Below are 21,273 nucleotides of genomic sequence, written 5' to 3' on the forward strand. Positions count from 1 at the left end.
AGGGTGGGGAAAGAACGATGAAAAGTTCTTGATGGAAGGGAATGAGGAGATGGGAAGGTCAGTTTCTGGCTTGCCCTCTCTGTCTCCAACTACTCCGCCTGGAGAAGGAAAATGCTGGGAAAATGAACCTTCAGCTAAAGGCGACGCTGCTCTAAGTTTGAGGCAATTGGGAAAAGAAGGCCATATCCCTAAAGTTATCCCAGTTTAGGGTCTGCACGCTAAGTTTCCTCACCCCCGACGCACGGTCCCGCCTGCAATCGTTTTCCGACTCCCGCCCAACTCAAGCTTCATCCTCGCCTGCGCCCCACCTCCACGCCTGTCCGAGCCACCCATGAAACGCCTTGAGGCCGCCATTTTAAACAGCGCTATCGCGAGATATACTTCGCCGTTTCCAGCCTGACTCATTTACTTTCTTGCGAGAGTCTCTTCTCGTCTGCTCTTGCCGTGGCCAAGGAAAGTGTCGCGAGAGCTGGTTGCCTTGGCTCCCTGTAGCTATAGCAGCCGCGGCGGTTAAGTATGCGGCGCCAGGAGCTGTGAGTGCGACACCCTCAGGGGGGCGGGGCCGGGGGGTAACGGGGTGCAGGGGGTAGCGTCTGGGGAGGGGGTGCGGGGAAGGTTAGGTCGCGGGAGGAATGGACCTGAGTGTGACGTGTGGGGCAGGACCTGGGTCCTGTGGGTACAGGGACGCGGCGCCGGTCTGCTCTAGGGCACGCGGGAGGGCTAGAGCTGCTGGGAGGTCCAGGGGGAGGGACCCGTGTGTAATGGGGTTCAGGGGGCGCGGGCTGGAGCGTGGAGGGGTGTGTGTGTTGGGAGCAGGGTGTTTACGGAGACTCGGAACTGGATAAAGGGACCAGGCTACATTGGGAAAGAAGTGGGAAGAAATGGGGTACAGCAAGGAGGACGGTATGTTGAATGAGAGCACAGACGCTGGGCCCAGTTTGCTTTTCACTGGTTAGAGGGGTGGAGGGAGAAGGGATCAGACCTTTACAGATCCCCGGGCTGTGCCTGAGGCTAGTCGGGGACCGCGCGCCGGGACCTGGGTCCTAAATGGCCGTGGCGGGAATGGTGGCGTCCCAGATCGTCGCCGCCTCTTTTCCCTCTTTCCGGAGAGATACCCCACGGACACTCTTGAGATGCGAACGGAGAGTCCTGGTGAACTAGTATTAGTTGGGAAGGTTCTTTTTGCTGAGCAACTACGAGTAGGATAATGAATGATTGCTACTCTAAAATAAAGCGCAGGGTGGGGGGGCGGGAGAGAGCGATTCTTGAGAAGAAAAAAACGCTAAGGTTGTTTCCTCTGAAGCGTATTGAGTTGGAAGAAGGGGGTGTGTGCTAAGCTTACGTTTCTTCCCAGACTCATTCAAGTGTACAATTTCTTTACGGTGTGCTTATGAAATATATGAAAGGTAGTCAGGTTAGATGGTATGGTGAAAAAATATGCAATATGACACTTAAACCTTCCACAAATGTAACTTAAAAAACAAATTTAATTGCAACAGCAGGCTGAACACTAAATCTAGGGATAGTTTTTAGTTATTTGGATGTAAAACCAGGTGTTCCTAAAGTGTGCTTATCAAGCTATTTGCCTTTTAAGAAATGAATGAGATTTTATTTTAGGAGACAGAACACGTTTTGAATGTATCAATGTTGAAATAAAAGATGTTTCTCAGGAGTTAAAATCACAGAGGGGAAATCATCTAGTCTTTGAGTCTTAAGGACTGTTTTCTGGAAACAGGTGTGGACCACTTTGCTGGTTAACTTATTTGTAGTGAAAACAATGGCTTCAAGTCAGGCATAAAAGTAATTTATTTCAATCGACAGATACAAGTTTTCTGACCATTTTTCTATCTTTTGTGGGTATACATTTGAAAGGGATAACCTCTCTTGTGATTATATAACTGGATTTTTTCATGTTGAGGTTCACAAATGCATTAATTAGAATAATGGCTTTTTGGCTGGGCGCGGTGGCTCACGCCTGTGATCCCAGCACTTTGGGAGACCGAGGCGGGCAGATTGCTTGAGGTGAGGAGTTCGAGACCAGCCTGGCTAACATGGTGAAACCCCCGTCTCTACTAAAAAAATACAAAAATTAGCCAGGCATGGTGTCGCGCGCCTGCAATCCCAGCTACTTGGAAAGTTCAGGCAGGAGAATCGCTTGAACCCCGGAGGGGAAGGTTGCAGTAAGCCGATATTGCACCATTGCACTCCAGTCTGGGCGACAGAGTGAGACTCCGTCTCAAAAAAAAAAAAAAAAAAGAAATGGCTTTTAAAATCCTTCTTCAGCTGGTCTTAATGTGGTTAGTCACTGAACTCATTTATTTGGTATATGTTAGAGTGAAACCTAATTTGTAATGTCAGCAGCTAAACTTTAAAGTAGAAGTGCTTTTCTGATGCAAGATAAAGCTTTGTGTGGTGGTTGAGTCCAAAAGATTTCTGCATGAATCCAATAACAAGCTCTGCTAAACTCCTGTTATGTGTAAAGTACTATGTAAGGCATTGCAGTGAAAAAAGATTAATTCATTTATCCACTTAATATTTATTGAGACCTATTTTGTGTCTGATTGCTAAGCCTTCAGGATACAAATACAGGTAGAACTTGATCTCTGCCTTGGAATTGCTCAGACCCTGTGAGGGCAGACTGATAGAGAAAAAAAATACTTAAAATGTAATAAGTACAATATATGAACATGAAAGTATGAGACAAAGTTCTGCCCCTGAAGAGTTTATATAGTAGTTGACAGGACAAAGAATTTGTTTGTTTGTTTTTTTGCAACAGGGTCTCACTGTGTTACTTAGGCTGGAGTGCAGTGGCAAGATCATGGCTCACTGCAACTTCAACCTCCTAGGCTCCAGCCATCCTCGTACCTCTGTCTCGAATAGAGCTGAGACTACAGGTGAGGGCCACCATGCCCAGCTGACTTATTTTTAGAGATGGGGTCTTGCTATGTTGTCAGGCTGGTCTCAAACTCCTGGGCTCAAGTGATACTCCTGCCTCAGCCTCCCAAAGTAAGAATTCTCTTTTCTCTTTTTTTGGGACAAGGCTTCGCTCTGTTGCCCAGGCTGGAATGCAGTGGTGTCATCACAGCTCACTGCCACCTCAACCTCCTGGGCCCACGCTTTCCTCCCACCTCAGCCTGCTGAGTAGATAGGACCACAGGTGCATACAACCACGCCCAATTAATTATTAAAATTTTTTTGTAGAGATGAGGTCTTGCTATGTTGCCTAAGCTGGTCTGGCTATGTTACCCAGCAATCCTCCTGCCTTGGCAGCTTGGCTTCCCAAAGTGCTGGGATTACAGGCTTGAGCCACCATGCCCAGCTTAAGAGTTTTTAAAATTACAAAGTGTTAAGCAAACTAAACTGTGCTGCATTAGTGAAACACATAGTAAATTTCTCAGAAGAGATAAAAGAATGGAAGTTTGAAGAGAAAATTGACTGGTCAGTTCATAATTTAAGCCCTTTTTTATTTTTGTTTTTTTTAAAGACGAGTTCTCTGTCGCCCAGGCTGGAGTGCAGTGGAGTAATCACGGCCCACTGCAGCCTCAGTCTCCTAGGTTTAAGGAATCCTTTTGCTTTTCAGCCTCTCCAGGAGCTGGGACTACAGGTGCTTGGCTAATTTTTGTACTTTTTCTAGAGACAGGATCTCCCTATGTTGCCCATGCTGATCTCTAGCACCTGGGCTCAAGTGATCCTCCCACCTCAGCCTCCCAAAATTCTGGGATTATAGGCGTGAGCCACCTCGCTGGTCCTATTAGTCTTTTTTAGTACTCCTTTACTGTAAATGTAAATAAATACGGACCAGGCACAGTAGCTCGGGCCTGTAATCACAGCACTTTGGGAGGCTGAGGTGGGCAGATCAGTTGAGGTCAGGAGTTCGAGATCAGCCTGGCCAACATGGTGAAACCCTGTCTCTACTAAAAACACAAAAATTAGATGGGCATGGTGATGCCTGCCACTAATTCTAGCCACTCAGAAGGCTGAGGCAGGAGAATCGCTTGAACCCAGGAAGCGGAGGTTACAGTGAACCGAAATCATGCCACTACACTCCAACCTAGGCAACAGGCAAGATTCTGTCTCAAAATAAATAAATAAATCACGAGGTCAGGAGATCAAGACCACGGTGAAACCCCGTCTCTACTAAAAATACAAAAAATTAGCCGGGCATGGTGGCGGGCGCCTGTAGTCCCAGCTACTCGGAGAGGCTGAGGCAGGAGAATGGCGTGAACCCGGGAGGTGGAGCTAGCAGTGAGCCGAGATCGCGCCACTGCACTCCAGCCTGGGTGACAGTGGGAGACTCCGTCTCAAAAAAAAAAAAAAATAAAAAATAAGTAAATAAATATTACAACAGTCTTAAGGCAATAATAATAATAGCTAACATTCATTGAGTGATTATTAATGTGCCAGGCACATTATCTCATTTTATCTTATAACAACACTCTGCTCTGCAGCTGGTACTAGTTACTTTAGTTTTAAAGAAAACTGAGGCTTAAAAACTTAAGGAAGTAGGCCGGGCGCGGTGGCTCACGTCTGTAATCCCAGCACTTTGGGAGGCCGAGGCGGATGGATCAGGAGGTCAGGAGATCGAGACCATCCTGGCTAACACGGTGAAACCCCGTCTCTGCTAAAAATACAAAAAAAAAATTAGCCGGGTGTGGTGGCAGGCGCCTGTGGTCCCAGCTACTCGGGAGGCTGAGGCAGGAGAATGGCGTGAACCCGAGAGGCGGAGCTTGCAGTGAGCCGAGATCGCGCCACTGCACTCCGGCCTTGGGGACAGAGCGAGACTCTGTCTCAAAAAAAAACAAGAAAAAGTTCAGGAAGTTACCAAAGATTATTGAGCTACTAGATGGTAGATTCGAGATTGGTGTTAGAAATTTATGTGATTCTAATACACTAAGATTTCTTTCTTTTATAGGGAGGGAGGGAGTCTTGGTATAGAGGAAGTGGGGAGAGGTTGCAGGTGGAACTGGCCAGGAGACCAGAATTCTGGGTGGGAATTGGAAGGTATAAATGGATAGGGGTATCTGTTTTTTTACTCATAGATTTTTCTCCCTCAGATATTTACACTACATATGAGGAACAAATGTGAATGTTAGCATGATGCTAAATACAAAATTTGTATTGTTATATAGAGAATTGAGTAAATTACCAAATTTCTGCTGTGTATAATTGTATAGGGAGCTATGCTTGGGAAAATAGTTGTAGCAAGCAATTATATATTTGTAAGCTTCCAGCAAGTGATCATTTTAGTAGTGGAAATGGTTATCTGTATTCATGTATAGGGGAAATGTTATTATGACAGACTTTAAGGCATTTAGTCAAACATATTTTCATATGGTAATTTTTTTTTTTTTGAAATGGAGTCTCCCTGTGTTACCCAGGCTGGAGTGCAGTGGCGCAATCTCGGCTCACTGCAAGCTCCGCCGCCCGGGTTCACGCCATTCTCCTCCCTCAGCCTCCCGAGTAGCTGGGACTACAGGTGCCCGCCACCATGCCTGGCTATTTTTTGTATTTTTAGTAGAGACAGGGTTTCACTATGTTAGCCAGGATGGTCTCGATCTCCTGACCTCGTGATCCGCCCGTCTCGGCCTCCCAACGTGCTGGGATTACAGGCGTGAGCCACCACGCCCGGCCTTCATACTGTAGTTTTTTTATATTGAGAAAAATATATGTATGTGTCACATGTTTTTATATATTTGCTTTCAGGTTTTTTTTTTCACTCTATATTCCAAAGTCCAAAATATGGTTTTCTGGTTGAAATTCAAATTTTATATCTTTGTATTATTTGTTTTTTGAGACACAGTCTTGCTCTGTCACTCAGGCCGGACTGCAGTGGCACAATCTTGGCTCATTGCAACTTCTGCCTCCCAGGTTCAAGCGATTCTCTTGCCTCAGCCTCCTGAGTAGCTGGGATTACAGGCATGTGCCACCGAGCTCAGCTAATTTTTGTATTTTTAGTAGAGACGGGGTTTCGCCATGTTGGCCAGGGTGGTCTCCTGACCTCGGGCGATCCACCCGCCTCAGCCTCCCAAAGTGCTGGGATTACAGTGGTGAGCCACCTCATCCGACCTGTTTGTTTTTTGAGACAGAGTTTTGCTCTTGACCTCAGCCTCCGGAGTAGCTGGGATTACAGGCGCCCACCACCACACCCGGATAATTTTTTGTATTTTTAGTAGAGATAGGGTTTCACCATGTTGGGCAGGCTGGTCTTGAAGTCCTGACCTCAGATGATTGACCCGCTTTGGCCTCCCAAAGTGCTAGGATTACAGGCGTGAGCCACCACGCCCGGCCCCCAAATTTTGTATCTTTGTAAATGGCTTCTTTAAAAATCTACGTGAGATTATGTCTGTAATCCCAGCACTTTGGGAGGCTAAGGTGGGAGGATTGCTTGAGGCCAGGAGTTCAAGACCAGCCTGGCCAACAGAGTGAGACCCTATTTCTACTGGAAAAAAAAAATAATCCCCAAAAACCTAAGTGCGAATGATAAATACCATTAATGAAGTATTGATAATCAGTTCTAGGCTTACTAGAATGCTTAGAGATCAACCAGTCCATTCTATTCATTTTATATTGAGGAAACTAAAGCCTAGAGAACTTTCTTTTTTCTTTCTTTTTTTTTTTTTTTTTTTTTGAGATGGAGTCTTGCTCTGTCGCCCAGGCTAGAGTGCAATGGCGCAATCTCGGCTCACTACAACCTCTGCCTCCCAAGTTCAAGCAATTCTCCTGTCTCAGCCTCCTGAGTAGCTGGGACTACAGGCGCCCGCCACCACGCCCAGCTAATTATTGTATTTTCAGTAGAGACAGAGTTTCACCATATTGGTCAGGCTTATCTCGAACTCCTGACCTCAAGTGATCCGCCCACCTTGGCCTCCCAAAGTGCTGGGATTACAGGTGTGACCCACTGTGCCCGGCAAGCCTAGAGAACTTTTAAATGACTTACCCAAAGTCACACAGCTGCAACGTCCCAGATGTCCTGGTTTCCAGTTAACTGTTCCTTGTACTCTACCACATTGCCAAGTTATATTTAATAATTACTGTAGAGTTATAGATGCCCTCAGCTAATTTTGGGAAACCAGTTTTGTCAAGAGGCTATTTACTGATAGATGATAGAATACAAACTGATTACTTGTTTACCTTAAACTGTACTTATACTTCCTACTTGTACTAAGGATAAGTGATTCAGGTGTTTTATTTAGGTGCTTCCTATTTTTGGTTCGCTATATTACTGTTTAATTTTTCTGTCTTCAGTTGCACTGCTGGGCCATTTAATAAACGCTTCTCTGATTTAGAAAAAAGTGGAGGAGTACAACTGCGTTATAATATATATTAGGCTGGGTGTGGTGGCTCACGCCTATAATCCTAGCACTTTGGAAGGCCCAAGGTGGGTGGATTGCTTGAGCCTACAAGTTCGAGACCATCCTGGGTATGGCAAAATGTAGAAACCCTGTCTACAAAAAAAGTAAAAAATTTAGCCAGGATTTGGTGGGATGCATCTGTAACCCCAGCTACTTAGGAGACTGAGGCAAGAGGATCGCTTGAGCCTGGGAAGTTGAGGCTGTAGCGAGCCATGATCCCACCACTGCGCTCCAGGCTGGGTGACTAACAGACACTCTATCTCAAAAAAAAAGAAAAAAGAAATACATGCAGTTTTGTTGTTTGTTTTGTTTTGTTTTTTTTTGAGACAAGTCTTGTTCCATCGCCCAGGCTGGAATGCAACCTCCACCTCCTGGGTTCAAGTCAAGTGATTCTAATGTTTCAGCCACCCAAGTAGCTGGGACTACAGGCACGCCCCACCATACTTAGCTAATTTTTGTATTTTTAGTAGAGACAGGGTTTCACCATGTTGGCTAGGCTGGTCTCGAACTCCTGACCTCAGGTGATCTGCCTGCCTTGGCCTCCCAAAGTGCAGGGATTACAGGTGTAAGCCACCTGCCTGGCCTCTACCAAAAAAAAATTTTTTTTTTTTTTGAAATGGAGTCTCACTCTGTTGCCCAGGCTAGAGTGTAGTGGCATAATCTCAGTTCACTGCAACCTCTGCCTCCAGGTTCAAGCGATTCTCCTGCCTCAGCCTCCTGAGTAGCTGAGATTACAGGCACCAGCTACCACACCCGGCTAATTTTTTTTTTTTTGAGATGGAGTCTTGCTCTGTGACCCAGGCTGGAGTGCGATGGCGCAATCGCAGCTCACTGCAACCTCTGCCTCCTGGGTCAAGCGATTCTCCTTCCTCAGCCTCCCAAGTAGTTGGGATTGCAGGCGTAAGCCCCATGCCCAGCTAATTTTTGTACTTTTAGTAGAGAGGGGGTTTCACCATGTTGGCCAGGCTGGTCTTGAACTCCTGACCTCAGGTGATCCACCCTGCCTCATCCTCCCAAAGTGCTGGGATTACAGGTGTGAGCCCCTGTGCCCGGCCTGGCTAATTTTTTACCAAAAATTTATAAAAATTAGCTGGGTCTGGCAGCATGCGCCTATAGTCCTGGCTACTTGGGAGGCCGAGGCAGGAAGATCCCTTGAGCCCAGGTGTTTGAGGTTGCAGTCAGCTAAATCATGCCACTACACTCCAGCCTGGACGTCAGAGTGAGAGTGAGACCCTGCTGCTAAAAGGAGAAGACAAGTGGTCTCATTTTATTTATTTTTATTTATTAATGTTTTGAGATGGAGTCTTGCTGTGTCACCCAGGCTGGAGTGCAGTGGCACAATCTCAGTTCACTGCAACCTCCGCCTCCCGGGTTCAAGCAATTTTCCTGCCTCAGCCTGTCGAGTAGCTGGGATTACAGGCGCCTGCCACCAAGCCTGGCTAATTTTTGTATTTTTAGTAGAGATGGGGTTTCACCATGTCGGCCAGGCTGGTCTCGAACTCCTGACCTCAGATGATCCATCCACCTTGCACTCCCAAAGTGCTGAGATTACAGGTGTGAACCACTGCCTTATTTTCATTTTTATTTCTTGAGACAGGGTCTTTGTTGCCTAGGCTGTAGTGCAGTGATGCAATCACGGCTTACTGCAGCCTTTACCTCCTGGACTCAAACAATCCTCTCACCTCGGCCTCCCAAGTAGCTGGAACTACAGATGTACACCACCATGCCCAGCTAATTTTAAAAAAGTTTTTTTACCCCACTCTCTCAACAAAGCTTTTCCTGACTCTGCTAGGAACCAGGAAGAGAAAGCCTAATTTTAAATTTTTTTTGAAGAGACGAGGTCTCACTATATTGCCCAGGCTGATCTTGAACTCCTGAACTCAAGCAATTTTTCCACCTCAGCCCTCCAAAGTGCTGGGATTACAGGTATGAGCCACTGCACATGGCCAAGTGATCTCATTTTAAATTTCCATTTATTTGAGATGAAGTTGAACATTTTCCATATTTATTATTATTTTTTATTTTATTTTATTTATTATTATTTTTAGACAGAATCTCTCTCTGTTGCCCAGGCTGGAGTGCAATGGCATGATCTCAGCTCACTGCAACCTCTGCCTCCTGGGTTCAAGTGATTCTCCTGCCTCAGCCCCCCAAGTAACTGGCATTACAGGCATGCGCCACCACACCTGGCTAATTTTTTTTTTTTTTTTTTTTTTTTGAGACAGGGTTTTGCTCTTGTTGCCCAGGCTGCAGTGCAATGGTGCGATCTCAGCTCACCGCAACCTCCACCTCCTGGTTTCAAGCGATTCTCCTGCCTCAGCCACCTGAGTAGCTGGGATTACAGCTGTACGCCACCATGCCCGGCTAATTTTGTATTTTTAGTAGAGACGGGTTTCTCCATGTTGGTCAGGCTGGTCTCAAACTCCTGACCTTAGGTGATCTGCCCGCCTTGGCCTCCCAAAGTGCTGGGATTACAGGTGTGAGCCACTGTGGTGCCCAGCCTAACATCTTTTTATTTCTTTATTGGCTGTATTTCTTTCAGTGGAATTGCTTATTCTTTGCTTATTTTGTAACTGGGCTTTTTTCTTCCCATTCTACCCCTCCCAGCCCATTTTAGTTTTTCTTTTTATATCAAAGCTACATTTATTCTCTGAAAACATTTTTTTAAGTTTTTTTTTTTTTTTTTTTTTTGAGACAGAGTCTCCCTCTGTTAAGGTTGAAGTGCAGTGGTGGTGTGAGCTCAGCTCACTGTAGTCTCCACCTCCCAGGTTCAGGTGGTTCTTGTGCCTCAGCCTCCTGAGGAGGCAAGATTACAGGCACCTGCCACCACGCCCAGATAATTTTTGTATTTTTTTAGAGTTTAATTTAAGTTCCTGGATACACATGCAGGATGTGCAGGCTTGTTACATAAATGTGTGCCAGGATGGTTTGCTGTACCTTTTAACTCATCACCTAGGTATTAAGCCCTGCATACAATAGCTGTTTATCCTGATGCTCTTCCCACCCCCGCACAGGCCCTAGTGTGTGTTGTTCCCTCCCTGTGTCCATGTGTTTTCATTGTTCAGCTCCCACTTATAAGTGAAAACATGCAGTATTTGGTTTTCTGTTCCTGTGTTAGTTTGCTGAGGATACATGAATGGAACTTGATTTTTTTTTTTTTTTTTTTGAGATGGAGTCTCTCTGTCGCCTAGTCTGGAGTGAAGTGGCGCAGTCTCGGCTCACTGCAGCCTCTGCCTCCTGGGCTCAAGCAGTTCTCCTGCCTCAGCCTCCCAAGTAGCTGGGATTACAGGCACTTGCCACCACCCCTGGCTAATTTTGTATTTTTAGTAGAGACAGGGTTTCACCATGTTCCAAGCTAGTTTTGAACTCCTGACCTCAAGTGATCTGCCCACCTCGGCCTCCCAAAGTGCTGGGATTACAGGCGTGAGCCACTGTGCCTGGCTGAAGTAATTTTTGTATTTTTAGTAGAGACGAGTTTTGCCATGTTGGCCAGGCTGGTCTAGAACTCCTGGCCTCAAGTAATCCTCTCACCTTGGCCTCCCAAAGTGCTGGGATTACAGGTGTGAGCCACTGTGCTGGGCCTTTTTTTTTTTTTTTTTTTTGAGACAGATCTCTTTGTTGCCCAGGCTGGAGTGATTTCGGTCACTACAGCCTCAATTTCCCAAGCTCAGGTGATCGTCCCACCTCAACCTCCCGAGTAGCTGGGACCACAGTGTGAGCCATCATGACCAGCTAACTTTTGTATTTTTTATAGAAACAGGGTTTTGCTATGTTGCCCAGGCTATTCTGGAATTTCTGACCTCAAGCGATCTGCCTGCCTCAGCTTCGCAGAGTGCTGGGATTACAGGTGTGAGCCACTATGCCCAGCTTTATTTTTAAAAAAAATATTTTATTTTTTTGGGGATACATAGTAGGTGTGTATATTTATTGGGTACATGAGATGTTTTGATATGGGCATGCATTGCATAATAATCAAATCACGTAAAATGGGGAATTCATCCTCTCAGCATTCATTATTTGTGTTATAAACAATTGTATTTGTAGTTGTTTAAAAATGTACAATTAAATTATTGACTGTAATTATCCATTTGTGCTATCAAATATTCCCTCTTATTCTTTCTATTTTTGTTTTTGTTTTTGAGACAGAGTCTTGCTCTGTCGCCCAGGCTGGAGTACAGTGGTGTGATCTCAGCTCACTGCAACTTCTGCCTCCTGGGTTCAAGCGATTCTTGTCCCTCAGCTTCCTGAGTAGTTGGGATTACCGGTGGGTGCCACCATGCCCGGCTAATTTTTATATTTTTTAGTAGAGACAGGGTTTCACCATGTTGGCCAGGCTAGTTTTAAACTCCTGGCCTCAACTGATCTGCGGCCTTGGCCTCCTAAAGTGATGAGATTACAGATGTGAGCCACCACGCCCGGCCTGTCTATTATTTTTTTGTACCCATTAACTATCCACACCTCTCCCCTCTTTTCCCTTTAGACTAATAGGAACTCTCTCTATGTATCCTTGTATTTTTAACATATATTGCACATATTTTCTTTTTTTTTTTTTTTTGAGACGGGGTCTTGCTCTTTCGCCCAGCCCGGAGTGCAGTGGCGCAATCTCGGCTCACTGCCAGCTCCGCCTCCTGGGTTCACGCCATTCTCCTGCCTCAGCCCCCCGAGTAGCTGGGACTACAGGCGCCCGCCACTGCGCCCGGCTAATTTTTTGTATTTTTAGTAGAGACAGGGTTTCACTGTGTTAACCAGGATGGTCTCGATCTCTTGACCTCGTGATCCGCCCGCCTCGGCCTCCCAAATTGCTGGGATTACAGGCGTGAGCCACCACGCCCGACCAATTGCACATATTTTCTACAATCTGTTGCATCATCCATAATGTCTGTTGATGTGCTAAAATTTCGTATCTATCTTTTTTCTTAATGGTTTCTGGGTTTTGAGGCTTGCTTAAGTAGGTTCTCTCCATCCCAAAATTATAAAAATATTTTATATTTATCCTAACTCTTTACTAGCTTAACATATTTAGCTCTTTAATTGATTTGGAATTTATCTTTATATGTTTTTGGAGGTACTCTTTTTCTCCACAAATATGCAACTGACCCAAGCCTATTTGTTGAATATCCTGTCTTTAATGATATGAAATCTTATCTTCATCGTGTTCTCAATGGCCATATATCCACCATTTGTGTATGTATGTATGTATGCCTGTGTTTCCTTTTTTTTTTTTTTTTTTTTTTTTTGGAGATGGAGTCTCACTTTTGTTGCCTAGGCTGGAGTGCAGTGATGTGATCTTGGCTCACTTCAACATACGCCACCGGGGTTCAAGCGATTCTCTGCCTCAGCCTCCGGAGTAGCTGGGACTACAGGTGCATGCCACTACGCCTGGCTAACTTATTGTAATTTTAGTAGAGATGGGGTTTCACTATGTTGGCCATGCTGGTCTCGAACTTCTGACCTCAAGTGATCCATCCGCCTTGGCCTCCCGAAGTGCTGGGATTACAGGTACCAGCCATTGCGCCCAGCCTCCATGTGTTTATTTTTGAATATTTCTGTTCTTTTCAGTTGTTTATTCCTGGGCCAATACCATACAGTTTTTTTGTTTGTTTTTTGAGACAGGTATCACCCAGGCTGGAGTGCAGTGGTGCAATACTGGCTCACTGCAGCTTTGACCTCCCGGGCTCAAATGATCCTTCCACTTTAGCCTCCCCAGTAGCTGGAACTACATGTGTATGGCACCACGTGTGACTAATTTTTGTATTTTTTTTTTTTTTTTTTGAGGTGGAGTCTCGCTGTCGCCCAGGCTGGAGTGCAGTGGTGCAATCTCGGCTCACTGCAGGCTCCACCTCCCAGGTTCACGCCATTCTCCTGCCTCAGCCTCCCGAGTAGCTGGGACCACAGGCGCCCGCCAACATGCCCGGATGATTTTTTGTATTTTTAGTAGAGACAGGGTTTCACTGTGTTAGCCAGGATGGTCTTGATCTCCTGACCTCATGATCCGCCCACCTCGGCCTCCCAAAGTGCTGGGATTACAGGCGTGAGCCACCGCGCCCAGCCTTTAATTTTTGTATTTTTAGTAGAGATGAGGTTTCTCCATGGCCTAGCTGATCTCAAACTCCTGGCCTGGCCTAGCTGGTCTGGAACTCCTGGCCTCAAGTGATCTGTCCTCCTCGGCCTTCCAAAGTGCTAGGATTACAGGTGTGAGCTACTAAATCATTTTGCTAATTATAATTTTTTCTTCTGTTTGTGTTTTTTTTTTTTTTTTGAGACAGAGTCTTGCTCTGTCACCTAGGCTGGAGTGCAGTGGCACAATCTTGGCTCAACTGTAACCTCTGCCTTCTGGGTTCAAGTGATTCTTCCCTCTCAGCCTTCTGAGTAGCTGGGATTACAGGCACGCGCCACCACGCCCAGCTAATTTTTTGTATTTTTAGTAGAGACGGGGTTTCACCATGTTGACCAGGGTGGTCTCAAACTCCTGGCCTCAAGTGGTTGGCCTGCCTCAGCCTCCCAAAGTTTTGGTGTGTGCCACCACGCCCAGCCCTTTTGGGTTTTCAAGATAGTCATATTTCTAACTGTTCATGTCTTTGCCTATCTTTGTTTTGGCATATGCAATTTTTTTCTTATTTTGACGTTTTAAATCTCTTTATAGTAAAAATATTCTTTTTTTTGGTGGGGGTGACAGGGTCTCAAAAAAAAAAAAAAAAAGAGGGTGGTAGGCCGGGTACGGTGGCTCACGCCTGTAACCCCAGCATTTTGGGAGGTCAAGGTGGGTGGATCACCTGAGGTCCGGAGTTCAAGACCAGCCTGGCCAACATGGTGAAATCCCGTCTTGACTAAAAATACAAAAATTAGCTGGGCATGGTGGCGTGTACCTGCAGTCCCAGCTACTCCGGACGCTGAGGCAGGAGAATTGCTTGAACCTGGGAGGTGGAGGTTGCAGTGAGCTGAGATCACGCCACTGTACTCCAGCCTACGTAACAGAGTGAGACTCCATCTCCAAAAAAAAAAAGAGGCTGGAGTGCAGTGGCACGATCACCACTCACTACAGCCTTGACCTCCTGGGCTTAAGTAATCCTCCCACCTCAGCCTCCTGAGTAGCTGGGACCAGAGGCACACACCACCATGCTTGGCTAATTTTTTGTATTTCTTATAGAGACAGGGCCTCACCATGTTGCCAAGGCTGGTCTCAAACTCTTGAGCTCAAGTGGTTCTCTTGTCTTGGTCTCCCAAAATGCTGAGATAAAAGGTGTGTGCCACCACGCCCAGCCAAATATATTCTTTTTTTTTTTTTTTTTTTTTTCCGAGACAGTGTCTCACCCTGTCTCCCAGGCTGGAGTGCTTTGGCAAGATCTCTGCTTATTGCAACCTTCACCTTCTGGGTTCAAGGATTTTCCTGCATCAGCTTCCTGAGTAAGTGGGGTACAGGCATGCACCACCACACTCAGTTTATTTTTGCATTTTTAGGAGAGACTGGGTTTTGCCATGTTGGCCAGGCTAGTCTCGATCTCCTGATCTCAGGTGATGTGCCAGGCTTGGCCTCCCTAAGTGCTGGGATTATAGCCATGAGCCATCTCACCCGGCCATCAAATATATTCTTTATCATATAGCTGGCAATGTTTTTTCTAGTTTACTGTTTACTTTTAGGGGAAATCTCTTGACCATCAGTGGGTAAAACACTAGAATAGGCTGTTATAATGCTTGTAATATCTTGACATGAGAATTCTAGGATGGTTAGAATTTGTAAAATCAAGTCTGAGTCTTGCTCTGTTGCCCAGGCTGGAGTGCAGTGGCGCAATCTCGGCTCACTGCAAGCTCCGCCTCCCAGGTTCACGCCATTCTCCTGCCTCAGCCTCTCTGAGTAGCTGGGACTACAGGTGCCCGCCACCACGCCCGGCTAATTTTTTCTATTTTTAGTAGAGTCAGGGTTTCACCGTGGTCTCGATCTCCTGACCTCGTGATCCGCCCGCCTCAGCCTCCCAAAGTGCTGGGATTACAAGCGTGAGCCACTGCGCCCGGCCTGGGCGACAGAGCAAGACTCTGTCTCAAAAAAAAAAAAAAAAAAAAAATCAAGTCTGTTGAATAAATTTATGAATTAAAACAAGGGGGAAAAAGCCTACTTTTGGGTACAAATGTGATTTGACTATACAATTCTGGTATTCATTTAATGTTTTTTACAGTTATGTGCCATCTGAGTTAGAGGGGTTGCATTTAAAATTGGGGAGAAGCTAGCTCAATAAAATTTATCAGATTAAAAATCCTTAATAGTATACGTAAATAATAACTATCTGATATTTAATTATACATATAGGATAAATTGGGTTTTCTGTCTATCTATTTTATTTTTGAGACAGGGTCTAACTCTTTCCCAGGTGGGAGTGCAGTGGCGGGATCTCAACTCATTGCAGCTTCAACCTCCCTGGGCTCAAGTGATCCTCCTGCCTCAGCCTCCTGAGTAGCTGGGACTATAGGGGCATACCACCGTGCCTGGCTAGTTTTTTTGTATTTTTCCTAGAGATGAGTTGTCACTGTGTTGTGCAGCCTGGTCTGGAACTCATGAGGTTAAGTGCTCTGCCTGCCTCGTCTCCCAAATTGCTGGGATTTACAGGTGTGAGCCACTGCACCTGGCCTATTTTATTTTATTTTATTATTATTTTTTTTTGAGAGTCTCGCTGTCGCTCAGGCTGGAGTGCAGTGGCGCAATCTCGGCTCACTGCAGGCTCCGCCCCCCCGGGGTTCACGCCATTCTCCTGCCTCAGCCTCCCGAGTAGCTGGGACTACAGGTGCCTGCCATCTCGCCTGGCTAATTTTTTGTATTTTTAGTAGAGATGGGGTTTCACTGTGTTAGCCAGGATGGTCTCGATCTCCTGACCTTGTGATCCGCCCGCCTCGGCCTCCCAAAGTGCTGGGATTACAGGCGTGAGCCACCGCGCCCGGCCTATTTTATTTTTATTACTATTTTTTTGAGATGGAGTCTCGCTCTGTTGCCCAGACGGAGTGCAGTGGCGCGATCTCTACTCACTGCAACCTCTGCCTCCCAGGTTCAAGTGATTGTCCTGCCTCAGCCTCCTGAGTAGCTGGGATTATAGGTGCCTGCCACCATGCCCAGCTAATTTTTTTTTTTTTTTTAGTAGGGACGGGGTTTCACCATGTTGACCAGGCTGGTCTCGAACTCCTGACCTCAAGTGATGCACCTGCCTTGGCCTCCCAAAGTGCTAGGATTACAGGTGTGAGCTACTGCGCCCAGCCTATTTTTTATTTATTTATTTTTTCTAGATCTGGGTTCTTACTATGTTGCCCAGGCTGGCCGGGAACTCCTGCACTCAAGCCATCCTCCCACCTTAGCCTTCCAAGTAGCTGAGCTTATAGATAGGAGCTACCATACCTTGTACTTCACTAAGGTTTTTAATTTAGTTTATTAATATTAAAAAAATATGGACACATTTTTAATATTTAATGAGAAGTAGTAGAAAAATGGAATTCACTTTAAGGCTCACTTTTCTGTCTTTGTCTTCCAGAGAGTATATTTGTAGAAAAGCTTATCCAAATTTTACTTATTTTAGTTTCAGGGATAATTTCATATAATAAATTTGTGAGTTATTTTTATGGCTTATATCAGGCACATACGTGAATATTTGCATATTCAGGAGGTATGATGGTAGAATGTACAAAAATGTTTTTTAAAAAACTCAGTTACTCTTCTAGAATTTTTCTTATTTCAGTTTCTCTGTATAAACATTCTCTATAGATAAGTGACTTTTAAGGAAAAGCTGTTGTATTCATTACGTAGCTTGTTGCAAATAGGAAATCTAGCCCTATTATTGTTGGTGTGAAACTAACAAGCCTTTCTGAAACCCATATTTTAGTGTTTTGGCACTGTGTGGTAGCATTACCTTTCCGTGCCATGTTGAAAGCAAGAAACATGTTCTGCAAACCACATTTTTTTCAAATAGCATTTGCGTTTTTAAATGAAAACAGAAGCTGAGGTAAGGCTATATTGTATTCTTGCAAAATACATTTTTGTTTTATTGTGACCTGTGTGTAGGTTCATTTTTTCTAGGATGTTTGAAAAGTTTCTTTCTTTTTTTTTCTTTTTCCTGAGACAGAACTGTCTCAGAAAAGTGATAGATGTCAGTTCTTGCTAAATGATCCAGGCTGCAGTGCAGTGGTGCAAACTCGGCTCACTGCAACCTCTGCCTCCTGGGTTCAAGCGATTCTCCCACTTCAGCCTCCCAGATAGCTGGGACTACAGGTGTGTGCCACCATGTCCGGCTAATTTTTGTAATTTTAGTAGAGTTGGGGTTTCCCCATCTTGGCCAGGCTGGTCTCAAACTGACCTCGAGTGATCCGCCCACCTTGGCCTCCCAAAGTACTGGGATTACAGTACAGGTGTGAGCCACTGTGCCTGGCCAAAAGTTTCTGATATAAAGCTGGCAGGAAGTCAGTGACAATTATTACGTCTTGGAAAAAAAATTTTTCAGTTTCTCCTGAAGAAATTTCTGAAGAAACATCTTGTAGATAATGTAGTTTCACAGTAAAGTTTTTTTATTTTTATTTTTTTAATTTGAGGCAGAGCCTTGTTCTGTCACCCAGGCTGGAGTGCAGTGGTGTGATCTCAGCTCACTGCAGCCTCTGCCTCCCGGGTTCAAGTGATTCTCATGCCTCAGCCTCCCAAGTAGCTGGAATTACAGGTGTGTGCCACCACACTTGGCTAATTTTTTTTTTTTTTGGAGACAGAGTCTTGCTCTATCACCAAGGCTGGAGTGCAGTGGCGTGATTTTGGCTCACTACAACCTCTGCCTCCCAGGTTTAAACAATTCTCCTGCCTCAGCCTCCTGAGTAGCTGGGATTACAGGTGCACACCACCACACTCAGCTAATTTTTTTTTTTTTTTTTTTTTTTTGTGTGTGTGTGTGTGACGGAGTCTGGCTCTGTAGCCAGGCTGGAGTGCAGTGGCACGATCTTGGCTCACTGCAACCTCTGCTTCCCAGGCTCAAGCGCTTCTCCTTCCTTAGCCTCCCAAGTAGCTAGGATTATAGGTGCCTGCCACCACTCCCAGCTAATTTTTGTATTTTTAGTAGAGATGGGGTTTCACCATGTTGGCAAGGATGGTCTCGATCTCCTGACCTTATGATCCCCCTACCTCTGCCTCCCAGTGCTGGGATTACAGGCAGGAGCCACCATGCCTGGCAATTTTTGTATTTTAAGTAAAGACAGGGTTTCACCATGTTGGCCAGGTTAGTCTCGAACTCCTGACTTCAAGTGATTCGCCCACCTCAGCCTCCCAAAGTGCTGGGATTACAGGCGTGAGCCACAGCACCCAGCCTCATGGTGAAGTTTATATAGAAAAATGCATTCTCTGTGGAAACAAAACTTATTTGTGTGCCATTGTTTCACTTCTGACTCGGGCTGAGCTTTTATTTCTCTGTGCAGATCCATTTCCTTTGATGGTACATCCTGTCTTGGATGTTGACCCCAGTCAGAGCTGTATAGTGCCAAAACAAGATAAGTTATTTGGTTCTTTTTTGCCATTTCTTTCAACTCCTTGTTTATCTTTACTCATGGTCATTGAAGATCAGAAGGGTATTTATGAACAAATGGGAATTCTATGTGTTCCTTCAGTGTTAGGGGAACACCAGGGAGAGGCAGTATCATTTTAGTATTGGGTTTTCACCTTTGCTGACGCCCACTAGGTCTAAGGAAACATCAAGCTTATTTTACAGACTTGATATAAGAAACTTTGTAATTACCAAATTAAGCTTTAGACACTTCAGTGTTTTATTTACTGCTATCTATAATACATATTCCTAGGGCCTATGCCTTTCCATATAAATTTTACTTATTTTTTGAGACAAAGTCTCACTCTGTCCCCCTGGCTGGAGTGCAGTGCCATGATCTTGGCTCACTGCAACCTCCACCTCCTAGGTTCAAGTGATCCTTGCACCTCAGCCTCCTGTGTAGCTGGGACTACAGACATGCGCTAGCATGCCCTGCTAATTTTTTATATTTTTAGTAGAGCCTGGGTTTCATCATGTTGGCTAGGCTGGTCTCGAACTCCTGGGCTCAAATGATCCGCCCGCCTCAGCCTTCCAAGGTATTGGGATTACAGGCATGAGCCACCAAGCATGGCCAAATTACTAAATATTTTTGAACCTCACTTCCCTTATCTGTGAGATTAGGATAATAATAACCTACCTGAGCAAATTAAATGAAGTGATAGATGTCAGTTCTTAGCACAGTAGCCATAATGTTATAGGGACTCTAAATTTCAGTTTTCTTTTTCCCTTCCTTGAGCTGTTTTAAGTTTTAAAAGATAGTGATCGTAAAATTACTTTGTAAGTGTATACAGTTATTTCAAATATTGTTCATGTTTGTGTTAAAAACAGTCAAACTCATTTTGGTTATGTTGGTATAAGAGGGAAACGTACGGAATGAGACAATGGAGAGAGTCTGAATAACTGTTTTTTTTTTTTTTTTTTTTTGAGATGGAATCTCACTCTGTTGCCCAGGCTGGAGTGCGGTGGCATGAACTCAGCTCACTCAACCTCCGCCTCCCGGGTTCAAGCGATTCTTCTGCCTCAGCCCCCGGAGTAGCTGGGACCACAGGCATGTGCCACCACACCCGGCTAATTTTTGTATTTTTGGTAGGGACAGGGTTTCACCATATTGCCCAGGCTGGTCTCGAACTCCTGACTTCGTGATCCACCCGCCTTGGCCTCCCAAAGTGCTGGGATTATAGGCGTGAGCCACCATGCCCGGCCAAGTCTGAATAACTTGTTGAGCAATACCATGTGGCAGGAGCTAGGCTTAACACTTCACACACTGCAACTCATTTAATCCTTACCAGTCAATTAAGCACATTTCTTCCTCTGAAGGATTACTTCTTAGTTTTCTTTTTTTTTTTGAGATGGAGTCTTGCTCTGTCTCCCAGGCAGGGGTGTAGTGGCGTGATCTTGGCTCACTGCAACCTCCGCTTCCCGGGTTCAAGCAATTCTTGTGCCTCAGCCTCTCAAGCAGCTGGAATTACAGCGCATGTCACCATCCCTGGGAAATTTTTTGCATTTTTAGTAGATACAGGGTTTTACCATGTTGGTCAGGGTGATCTTGAACTCCTGGGCTCAGGCTCTCCATCCTCCTCAGGCTCCCAAAATGCTGGGATTACAGGTGTGAGCCACCGCACCCAGCCTAGTTCTTAGTTTTTAAAATTAAAGTTTTCTTATTTCCACCCTTTTGAATAATAAGCCTCAGGAATGGGGCTGTTAATAACTTAATGCGGACTTCAAACTTTGCATAGAATATGACAATTAATGACTATTTTATTTCTAAGCTACCATCCTTAGTATTTGGAGACTATGTTCTTTAGGCTAAGTCTTCTCTCTGTCTTTCTTTCTTTCTTTCTTTCTTTCTTTCTTTCTTTCTTTCTTTCTTTCTTTTTTTTTAAGCAAACTCTAGTAATGATATTTACTTTTTGTGGAAACCAGGTCTCACTGTCCCCCAAGATGGAGTGCAATGGCAGGATTATGGCTCACTGCAGCCTCTGCCTCCTGGACTCAAGTGATCCTCCCGAGTAGTTGGGACTACAGGTGCATGCCACCACACCTGGCTAATTTTTGTATTTTTTGTAGAGATGGGGTTTCACCATGTTGCCCAGGCTGGTCTCAAACTCCTGGGCTCAAGCTATCCTCCTGCCTTGGCCTCCCAAAGTGCTGGGATTACAGGCATGAGCCACTGTGCCTGGTCAATATTTACTTTCTAATTCCTGCCTCTAGAAATATATTAGCTGCGCTGAATATATTAGGTTTTTCAGTTGTATGAAACTGTTCAGTTAGGCAGTTAGGAGTAATGAATTTGATGCCTATTGGTCCATTTCTTCTTTTTTTTTTTTTTTTTTTTTGAGATATCGTCTCTCGCTCTCTCACCCAGGCTGGAG

General features: G+C 45.1%; 1 protein-coding gene across 8 annotated transcripts in view; it reads left to right on the forward strand.

Moving 5' to 3' along the window:
* The first annotated feature begins 382 nt into the window (after positions 1 to 382).
* Positions 383 to 21,273, forward strand: part of USP54 (ubiquitin specific peptidase 54) — a 138,461-nt gene continuing 117,570 nt past the window's right edge. For 2 of the 8 annotated variants that reach the window (XM_055275748.2, XM_055275753.2), the window contains exon 1: positions 383 to 533. The gene's annotated coding sequence lies outside the window, so the exon portion shown is untranslated. Of the gene's footprint in view, positions 534 to 778; positions 904 to 21,273 lie in introns of those variants that run through there. The other 6 variants (XM_063637473.1, XM_063637477.1, XM_063637470.1 and 3 more) reach the window with 5 other exon arrangements.

This window comes from Symphalangus syndactylus, chromosome 4 (assembly GCF_028878055.3).
Source record: "Symphalangus syndactylus isolate Jambi chromosome 4, NHGRI_mSymSyn1-v2.1_pri, whole genome shotgun sequence".
Taxonomy (NCBI): Eukaryota; Metazoa; Chordata; class Mammalia; order Primates; family Hylobatidae; genus Symphalangus; species Symphalangus syndactylus.